General features: G+C 40.4%; 1 pseudogene; it reads right to left on the bottom strand.

The window, feature by feature from the left end:
• Positions 1 to 9,101: 9,101 nt before the first annotated feature.
• Positions 9,102 to 10,499, bottom strand: LOC117693592 (serine incorporator 3 pseudogene; annotated as a pseudogene).
• Positions 10,500 to 11,247: the final 748 nt, after the last annotated feature.

Here is an 11,247-nt window from a genome sequence, read left to right as displayed (position 1 = left end):
TAGTATTGTGAAACCACGTTTGTGTATTAAACTTAGTGGTCACACATTTGTAATTTTGTGACTTTTCACAGTAGTAGGGTTTGTGTTGTCTCTTTGGCTGACTTATGCAGATCTTGTCTGCTGGACCTAGGATCTAAAAACCTGAAATAATTAGGAAGTTTAATGCTGAAGACAGTCTTACTTTAGCTTTAGTGTAGTTTTATACACAAATGTAACAAAGGAAGTAATGATCCAAGGAAGGTTGTTTGAGTTCAAAAAACAGGAAAACATGTAATAAAATCAGTAAGACCATACAAAATATTAACAAAGCATCCTTTTCCCAGAACTTTCTCAGGACAAACTAATTGAAACACAATTGCCTGACGCATACTATAGATAATATCTGGAAGAGCAGGAAAGCAAGGCAAAGGATCATGTCCAGGTTCAGGGTACACTATTGGGTACTATAGCTATGATTTGACACCCTAGAAGAATAAATATATCTTATAAATTGAATGTAAATGTTTAACACGGGAGTCACAAAATCACTTTCAAGAAATGTAAATGTTGATTTTATTTCCTCAGATGAATGGATGAGATGAGAGCCATACACAACCTGTGCAAATGCACTCTTTGGATGAACACAGAACACATCTTTCTCTGTACTAGCTATCCTGAGACCTAGACCTCAAAGCTTCTAGTCTCTGTACAATCTAATCTTCCAAGCTGACCGATTCGATCTGGCTTCCCTCAGCTTCTGGCTGAATTGTTCTGGTTGGCCTCATACTATCTTTGGCAGTATGTTCTAATCTTCTGGCTCCTTCTCATTCTCTGGCTTGTTTTTGTTTTCACCTGTGTTTAGTTTGTTTGCTCTGCCATCTGTCTCTGTAAAGCTATTCTGACCTCCCTCTCTCCCTCTCCCTCTCCCTCTCCCTCTCCCTCTCCCTCTCCCTCTCCCTCTCCCTCTCCCTCTCCCTCTCCCTCTCCCTCTCCCTCTCCCTCTCCCTCTCCCTCTCCCTCTCCCTCTCCCTCTCCCTCTCTCTCTCCCTCTCCCTCTCCCTCTCCCTCTCCCTCTCCCTCTCCCTCTCCCTCTCCCTCTCCCTCTCCCTCTCCCTCTCTCTCCCTCTCCTCCCTCTCCCTCTCCCTCTCCCTCTCCCTCTCCCCCTCCCCCTCCCCCTCCCCCTCCCCCTCCCCCTCCCCCTCCCCCTCCCCCTCCCCCTCCCCCTCCCCCTCCCCTCCCCTTCCCTTCTCCCTCTCCCTTCTCCCTCTCCCTCTCCTCCCTCTCCCTCTCCCTCTTCCTTCTCCCCTCCCCTCCCTTCTCCCTCTTCCTTCTCCCTCTCCCTTCTCCCTCTCCCTCTCCTCCCTCTCCCTCTCCCTCTTCCTTCTCCCTTCTCCTCTCCCTCTCCCTTCTCCCTCTCCCTCTCCTCCCTCTCCCTCTCCCTGCCCCTCCCCTCCCCCTCTCCCTCTTCCTTCTCCCTTCTCCTCTCCCTCTTCCTTCTCCCCTCTCCCCTATCCCTCTCCATCTTCCCTTTCCCTCTCCCTCTTCCTTCTTCTACCCCCTCTCTCTTTCTGCTTTTAAGTGATGTTCTCATGTGAGTTGGGTGTTTCATATCTTAGCCAGATATTTCTCAGCTTCATCACTTTGTCTGCCACTCAATTAGCCATCACTCTCAAACATGGCTGCTTTCTTCTACAAACTAACCTTCCTTTCATTGTTAGGAATTAATGGTATGCATCAAGGCCATGTCTATATGCCATGGTTATACTATAATCCAGAGTGTGTCTGAATTCTGGCTAGATCATATGGACTTTGAATGTGAGCAGCCATGTTGCTGTATTAAAATTCCTCTATAAAGAACAATCCAGAGAACAAAATGCACCTAAAGTAAAAGACCCTCTGTCTTTTTCCTGGAGCCTCCCTCACAATTCCACAAGGCATTGTTCGCCATGTGTCATTCTTTTGACCATGTTCTGACAGTTTGTAGAAATGAATAAAATTGTTAAATTTATAAATTCTGAATATAAATTAAGAAATATCTTTATGTACTAAGTGCATTCATAGTGTGATTGTGGATACTTTCTATTTTCTTTGTGTTTATATACTTTATTTATTTTTCTACTAACAATAATGTCCAGAATTTGCTCAACATACGCTATATGCCTATAATTTTTTAATATTTAAAGAACAACAAATGAATTTTAAAATCAAAATTTTTGGTTCCCAATAGTTACTGCTTCTTCTCACATTTTTAAGTAACTGCAGCTTTGTCTTTGCTAATTTATTATTCTTGGGCTTGGAGTGTGTGTGGTAAGTAATGATAGACCTAATTTAACATATAAAATTCAATTTTCAGTTGATGTTAGTCACAGAACAGATACCAGGAAGGGCTCCCTTTCTGATTTGGACCATGCTATGGTCTGAAAATGTCCTCTCCAAATTTACATGTTGAAATAAACCTTCAAGGTAATGACATTGAGAGGCCACAAAGGTCTTTTCTCAAGAATATGATGATTTTCATGAAGGAAATGAGAGCTTCTTTGCTCCTCACATCATTTGAGGATACATAGAAGACACTACAATAAGGAATAGGATCTCATTGGACACCCAAAGAATACACTGGTGCCTTGCTACTGGATTTATAAGCTTTGGGAACCATCATATTTTAATTTCTTCTGTGTTTAAGTCTAAGGAAATTTTGTTATAGCACCTTGAACAGACTAACACAGGACATTGGCAGTGACAGAGACTCCCTGGTAGAGAGAAAGTGAAAAGAAAATATTTTCAGTTTCAAGGCATGTACTTTGGCTGCCAACATGTTGATGGTGTTAAAGACAAGCTTTAACATGATGGGCAGGACAAATAGGGCTAGCATGATCAAGCTATATATGTCATTGTCCCCCCACCCCACCCTCTGACTATATATGTCTTTCTTGAAGCTTGACCAAAATAGAATACCTCAGGCCAATTTTATCAGCAGTATCTGCCATATCAACACACAGCAGAGCAGCATTCTTTAAATTCATAAGCTCACTATGCAAAGTTAAAACATCCAGAGAGGTGTTAGAATAATGTCAAATATAATGCAAGTGTCTTTAAACTTTTTCCTAATTATAATGACTATTATTGTAAACTTTAGAAGTAACACAAATCCAATGGTATTTGGCATGACACTCAAGATGGCTCCTTACTCTTAAATTCTGAACCTCCTTCCAGTAGTTTGAATAGGATAAAGAGCATCAATCTGTTCTTCCAAATGCCTATCTAAATCCTCTTGAATATTCAACACATTAGTAACATTTTTTTACTAAATTATTAACAAAAGTAGTTGTCTTAACTTCTTGTGTCAAAGCAATTGCAGAAGCAGTGGTGCTAGCAATTAATGTAATTAAAGCTGTTATACCAGCAATAATCAAGCCCATTACCCTCTAGCTTCTGCTTAAAGCCTGACTCACTTCCAGTACTTGCAAGCTTTTTTTAAAGAATACCAAGGTTCTGTGATACTCAGGGCAATAAAACAAAAGCTAGTTTATACATCTCCATAACAGATATGCCAGGTTTCAACACACTAACACAATTATAAAGTGTACAATCAATGCAACTTACATTAAATACTGTAGAAGAAACAAAAGTAATTTTAACTTGACAATTAAAAGAGCCTTAACACATGTACTAATACTTGTTTGAAATCCAGATCCTGTTTCAGCTTTATCTCTTGCTAACATAACATCATAGAGAACTGCAGCTAACTTTCAAATAAGTCTCTGAAAATGTCCAGAATCAGCCTTCCAAATGAAGACTGTTATTTCCAATATTGGATTGATTTCTAGACCAGTACATGGTTGAGTCTGAGTAAGTGGTCACGTTTAAGAAAAATACAAGAGTCATTATAACTTCTCTTTTTGATTCTCTGTGCCACAGAGTCTAAAAACTTGAGGCAAGGAAGCTTGTTCCATCTGGGATTTAGGCAAGCAAAGGTGGGTCAGGAACATATGTCCAATACAGCTTCCCAGTCACCATTGTCAGGGCACTAGGCAAGCTCACAGGTCAGCATCATTCTTTGTCCCAGCATCAGCATGTCTCACCTGTCATTCTGGCAGCCACCATGCTCCTTCAGCATCCTGCAGAAAAAACACAAACATGCCCTCTTTCCCATATTAAATACCTGATAGGTATCATGCCATATGCCAGTTAATAGATCCTTCCCTTTCACCTAGGCACAAGTATGCCTAGTTGTAGGGTGCCATAGACACTCAGCAGAAAGTTCCTTGCCATCCATTTTTTTTAAAAAAATTAAAATAAAAAGAACACGATTTAAATAAATTTGTGGTGTACATGGATATACCTCCCCCTTTTTTATTTTATGAAGATATTGTTTTAAAGTTCCATGGCCCCTTCCACAGTTACTTGTCCTTGAGAATTATAAGAAATCCCAGTAATATGGGTAATATTAAATTGTTGACAAAAAGTCTCGAATGTTTGACTGCGATAGCCAGTTCCATTATCTGTTTTTGTTAATTGGATAATTTATTTATCTACATTCCAGATGTTATCCCCTTTCCCCATTTCTGCCTCCCCCCCCCAGAATCCCCTTACCCCATCCCCACTCCTCCTGCAGAAAGGGTGTGCCCCCACCCATCCACCCACTTCTGCCTCCCTGACCTCCAGTCTCCACAAGACCAAGGCCCTACTCTCCCACTGATGCCCGACAAGGCCATCCTCCACTACATATACAGGTGGAGCCATGAGTCTCTCCATGTGTGTTCCCAAGCTGGCCGTTTATAGACCCTGGGAGCTCTGGTTGGTTGGTATTGTCGCTCTCCCCATTGGGCCACATATTCCTCTGTTGTAGAGCTCTCTGATCCCATGGCATGGACGAAGAGGAAATCAGCTTTACTTTAATTCGGGTAATAAAGATTGCCCTTTGGTTGCACAGAAGTGGGAATTCAAGGACATTGCCAAAGTAGAGTGTAAATTTTTATTTTTCTGTATTTTTAAAAATGAGTGCAAGCCTATCATCTATCTATTATAGTCTGACTGAAGAAATTAAATTAAATTAAATTAAAGAGGGAAGGGCAAAAGGATCTGTTGAACCTATCAGTCTTGCAATTTGAGGACTGTAAACTGGGGGTAGGTAGTTTAATGACTACTGCCTCATTTGGTTTCATTTTCACATTGGAACTCTTGCTTATTCAAAGACACGTGTAAGCATCGGGATTTGGTAAGGCCTTTCTCTCTCCTAGCTAGAACCTTTCAGAGTAACTGCGAACATTCTTACCCAAGCGTTAATGGATAGACAGATCATCAGCTGCTCCAGCAAGGATGGCTCAAAGGAACTAGATGGCACCAGCCGATTTTAGGGAGTACAGCTAGATTTGTAAAGTCTGGCAGCGGCAGATGAGATTTGGTGTTAGAGATGATATCAAAACATACTCTTATCATTTTTTAAATGTACCCAAGTGAAAAAGAAAGCTTTTCCACTGAGTTAAGGAAAAATGGAAGGCATTTGTTGAGAGACCTCTTCGATAAGCCTGTCTACTTGTGCCTGGGGGAGGAGATAGGATTTTTATGAACTAGAAGATCTCATCAATTTGCTAGTACTCCAGATGGGGATGCTTGGGCTTGATTCAGAGAGAAATGTCTGGAATGGATCCAAATTCCAAGCTGGGGAAATAGCAGGCATTGCTTTCTCGTGACTGTGTTCAGTGTTTTTAGTATAAATCAGTTAACAGCTAGAGGTCCTTGTAACTTTTGTACTAAGGTATTTTCTTTTTGTGTGAAAAAGAGTAACAAGGGAAAAGTGAGCTAATCTCACTTGCATAAAGCTCGTGGACTCAATTGCCAGTGTTTTCACCACCCAAGATGAAGACTAGCATGTCTTAATGATCTTAGTAGCTTAGATGACAGCTGTCACTCACTTATAAAATCTCATCTCATCATAACATCCCGTGTTAACCCTGTGTATAAAAATAACCAAGCTGAACGGGGTTGGCTTGATTAATGATATATTTCACAGCTTCATAGTAGTGTGAAATTACCTGGGACTATTCCAAAAACATTCTGAATACTTTCCTCCTTTTCTGGTACTGATTTTTCTCAGAGATTTTCTTTTGGAGCCACTTAGGCTAAGATTACTCTAGGGCTTTTGGCTAGCAAACAGCTATCTTTTGGTTGCTCTGATTTTTTTAAAGCCTCTTCTCTGAAAGTGTTTTGACTCATCCTAAGACTTTAGGTGTTTTGGTAGGATATTTTGAGAAGAACTTTACAAAGTCCCACTAGACATGCTGGAGGACTGAATAAAACAATGCTTGATGATACCTAGGAGACTCAGCTAGAGGTTTTGGAAAGTCAGTATCTACAGGACCTTGAGTTTAACTGAGAACAAAAGAAGCTTTGCTGATTAGCTAGGAAAGAAGGCAAGAAGTAGATGGTCACCTGACTTCAGGCTTGGTGTCCAAAGAAGCACCATGCTCCTCTGAATGCCTCAGCCAATAACGAGTTTTCAGGTCTGGTGGGCTTTAGGCCAGCCGAGGTAAGAAAACCAGCACTTCTGTTTCTTTACATTGCATTGAAAAGTCTATTGTGGTAGAGCTCAAAGAAGTATTCTTGTTCCCTGAGCTGTAAAAACTCCCTGGAATTTTCTGAAGGAGCAAACAACAACAGTAACAACAACCAACACTCCCAGAGGGTCTGAAAAAGTGGAATTTCATGCAATTATGTGCTCTGTCTATATTTTATTCATCCTTTTTCATTGGCAAAGAGTAGAACCATAGTCTGATTAGAACAGGATTCTTATAGAGGTTGTGTTTTATGGACCTACTATGTGGATGACATGTGATTAACAGCAAGTTATGGGACTCAGTCTCAGTGCTCAAGGAAAGGGATTAGAATATAACCACTAATTGCAGTAAAAGGTGGAGAAAAAATGAAACTAGACAAGGCAGGAATCAGAGATTTTGAATGTGTGAGGACATGTTTTTCTCAAGTAGAGAGAAAACATGTTGAGCTTGAGTTTCAAAGCTGCCCTCAAAGCTTATGATTTTGCTCTTTGTTTTATCCTGCCTTTAATTTTAAGGGAAAAAAGTTCTTCTATAGATTATGACAGCAAGACAGGGTAATTACTCTTTCATTCCAGATCTGTCAATTCACTTTTGAGCAGCCTTAGAAGAAGGAAATAACACAATGTTTAAATGACCTGTGTTAATTTTTAGGAAGTCTGTTATTAGGCTATTCAACTTTATTAACTTGCAGAATTTTCTCTACTTCTAGTAACTTGAAAAATTCTTCAGTTGCTTCTGTTTTTATTCTTGGAAGCATATTGTATGATACCACACCATACTACACCACACTCTACAGGATACCACATCACACTATACCATACCACACCACACCACATCACACCAGAGGACACCCAACCCCACCATGCTACACTACACTATACAACACTAAACTATGCTACACCACACCTATGCTACCCAACAGCACAGTACACCACAGTACACTACATCATACTACATGACATGACACTACACCATACCACACCACACTACACTACACCACACTACACCATACTAGATGCATGCAACTACTAAATCCCATATGATCTGAGTCAAGAATAGTTCCATCTAAATAGAAATTAAAGAAGTAACAATATGGTTTCCTTATAGGCACTATCATCCCCTAATTAGCAAGGAAGTTGATTTTTCACCCTGATATTTAGAGAGTTGGATGTCAGGATTCAAACCAGACATTAAAGCAATTACTAAAAACAATTCTTTTCTTTCTTTTTTTCTTTAAGATTTTATTTATTTTATATATATGGCAGGTACACTGTAGCTGTCTTCAGACACACCAGAAGACTGATGTGGATTGGATCCCATTACAGATAGTTGTGAGCCACCATGTGGGGATTGAACTCAGGATCTTTGGAAGAGCAGTCAGTGCTCTTAACCTTTGAGCCATCTCTCCAGCCCACTAGAAAAATTTCTTAATGGCTATAATAAAAACAGGTAAGAGTAGTCGAATGGGCCTCATAGGTAGGATGTTATATACATCGGAAGACATCTTGGGTCTGGAATCTGGTTCCAGATTTGCAACTTGAATATATTAGATATTATTATTATTACTATTATTATTACTATTACTTTAAATCAATTCTACAGTAGGGTCAGACTACCTGGTGATTGATTTCTGTTCAAACTAGTGCTTCTAAACTAAACTAAACTAAACTAAACCAAATTTAGTTGGTTTTTGTAGACAAACTAAGTGCTCCTAATTTGGCGTCTTCATAAAGGCTGATCGGTCCCAAGGTATATATATATTCCTCTTGCAAAGATGTTTGTACATCCCTTTGATGTCTAGTCACCAAACAACATATTATGCAATTTTACTTTTCTTTTTTTCTATTTTAATTAAGTACTTTTATGTTGCAAATGTAATAAACTGACATGCCTTTGACTTTTGCACACTCATAAACAAGATCATTACCTAACACTGCAGTGTTCCAAGTGAGCTTTTCATTTTAATCAGATCTACAAAGCATTTACTGAGGTGACATGTCTGACAAAACCACAGACTTCTATCAAACAGTATCAGTGTAGTATAAAAAGTATAGCCTTCTCTCTCAGCCTTATGAGCAGCAGCATTTCCAGGAAGGACCTATGTATGTAATTCCTTGCCATGAACTAGGACGCTACACCTCTGAAGAAAGGAAATGTGGATTAATGCATCCCTTTTTGGTTTTTAAAGAGACTGTAATAGAAATACATAAAAGATAGCCTTAAATATCCAACAATCTTCTAAGTTACAACTTAAACCAAAGTTGTAGGAATCTACAAGTCTTTATAAAGAATTCTCTTCACAGCTCAGTTGTAGTTCATGTTAAAACACAAAATGTTCCCTTTGTGCTATATAGTCTTACAAATAAACATAATATATATGTATGTATATGAAAGCTCAGGTTCTTCATCAAGCAGTATTCAATCTTGCCTTTTGATATAAACCTGAATACAGCCAAATCTGCAAAGCGTTCACTTAATAGTCTAGTTAATGAAACATAAAAAGGATATGCATTTTCAGAAAAGGAGACTATTTCAGCTTTAGCCGTGTCCTTGACACACTGAGCTCAGCTGAAGTCCAGACCTGTGAGGATCAGAGGAGCCATAAGAGTCCAGAGAAAAAGGAGGAGGCACACCCAGCTGGAGCCCATTTTGACCCACCCAGCTAGCCACTCGATGGATACCTTCTGGAATTTGGCATCGGGGATGTACCAGCTGGTTATGGCCATCATGATGTACAAGGAGACACAGCAGAGCATAAAGTGGAAAAGGGAGTAGCTATATTGCACTCCCTCCTTCTCGTTGTCTACAACCAGACAAGGCTGTCCATCTTCTTCATCACTGGCCCCGTTGGTGGTATCACCAAGGGTAACACTGTCACTCCCAGAGAGGGTCAGCTTGTTAACTTGGCTGTTGCTCAAAGTACGGATGCTAGAATATATAAGGCAGGAAACAAAGATAATCAGTCCCCAAATATCATCCAAATTCATGAAGTGTCCGTTCTGCGATGGTGGAGCGTGGGCAGGAGCAAGTGCCAGTGAATTTGCTGGAGACACAGTTGGTGGAGTTAAGTGTGTGATGATGCCCATAAGGGAGGGGTTGCAGGACCGCTCAGGTTCATTGGTCATGGCCGACCACGTGAAGTAAAGGGTGTACACAGTGATGATGGAGGACTGAAGGAGACCAAAGCGAGGCTGATGTTCCTGAACTTTGGGGAGGATGGATACAATAAAAACTGCAACACAAAAAAATCAGGTCCAGGCGGATGAAGACCTTGCTTTCTGTGCAGTTGACGGGCTTGGTGTAGAAGATGTTGAGCAGCACAGCAAAAGGATGTAAAAGAGGCTTGTAAAGGACCACAAGGCAGCATACCAGAGCCTTGGGTTTCCTTCCCCCATTTAATTTATCCCTGATTCATTCCAAGAGTGAGCCATGTCTACCAAGAACACCAGCTGGATGAAAATGAAGAAAGTGGCCTCCAACATTCCAGCACCAAACCAGACTTTAGTGAAATGGCCCCTAGGGATGTAGAAAGATCCAACCATGATACCAATAATGGCAGCAGTTTTGAAGAACCGAAACCCATTGTGTACTGCTGCTCTGCGACTTTCACTTGTTTTAACTTTTAACTTGAGCAAAAAGAAGGCAAAGAAAAAGATGGCCACAGCAAAGTTGATCTGATACACAGCTTTAAAACCGACCAGCTTCTCTGCCTTTGTATCAATCATCTTGATTTGAAATCCTTCTTCACAGAATCCAGGAATCTTCTTCAGCTGAGTTTGCATGCCTTCTGTCATCACGATGCAAGACGCAAAAGCGACAAGGATGAGAATAGAAGCGTAGACGAGGCGAATTACGGTGGAATTCTTCCTGATGGGACAGCAACTGCACAACAGATATGATACACTACTACAGAGGTGTGGTACCCAGCTGGTGAGGGAGAAGATGCCGAGGATGACCCCCATGGTGATGCTGGGACCAAGACCCATTGCTCTGAGCAGCTCCCTGCACGGTGGCTAACTTGCAATTTTATCTTTCATATGTCATCTGCCAAAGGTCAATAGCAAGTAATTGCTGATTCCCTTTCCAGAAAAATCATTTTAGATAGTATTCAAGGTAACAAATTCACCAGCTTAAAGTCTACTGATACACGAAAGGGGAATGGCAGGATGCAGGACAAAGACTGTGGCTGTGCAGGGAGGCCACTCTTATTTCCTTAGTCACCATCTAAAGCCTCAGGTTTCACAGAGTCCTCGGGGCCACTAGAAGACTGAAGTGAGACATGACTGTTCCAAGCATGAGCAATGTGCCTTCGTTAGAATGACAGTGCAGCATCCTAAGCCCACTCATGATTATAAAATATTATGAATTCTTTCAATCTGTGCTGCCTTGTCAGGCAAAGCCCATGTAGGTTAGGCTCAAAGTTAGTCTATGTTAAAAATTGACTGTTCTTTTATGTTTCTCAGACAGAAGAACTGAAATTAGCTGTGTCCATACTTGGTTCCTTTAGAATAAATGTGGTTCTAACCCTGCTACTCTAGCATTGGTGAAGAACAAGTGGGCTTTTGATCTTTTAACTTTTTCAAATGATTCAGTTGAATAGTTCTGTCATTCTGGTCTGCTTTTAGTTAGCATTTGGGACATAAATAATAATACATCTAATTAAAAAATGATTTTCAGTTAAAATTGTCTTACATTTGAATTTCCTCTTAC

The sequence above is a fragment of the Arvicanthis niloticus genome, chromosome 21 (genome assembly GCF_011762505.2).
Source record: "Arvicanthis niloticus isolate mArvNil1 chromosome 21, mArvNil1.pat.X, whole genome shotgun sequence".
Taxonomy (NCBI): Eukaryota; Metazoa; Chordata; class Mammalia; order Rodentia; family Muridae; genus Arvicanthis; species Arvicanthis niloticus.
Note: the sequence above shows the minus strand (reverse complement) of the source record. Positions and strands in the feature narration are given on the sequence as shown.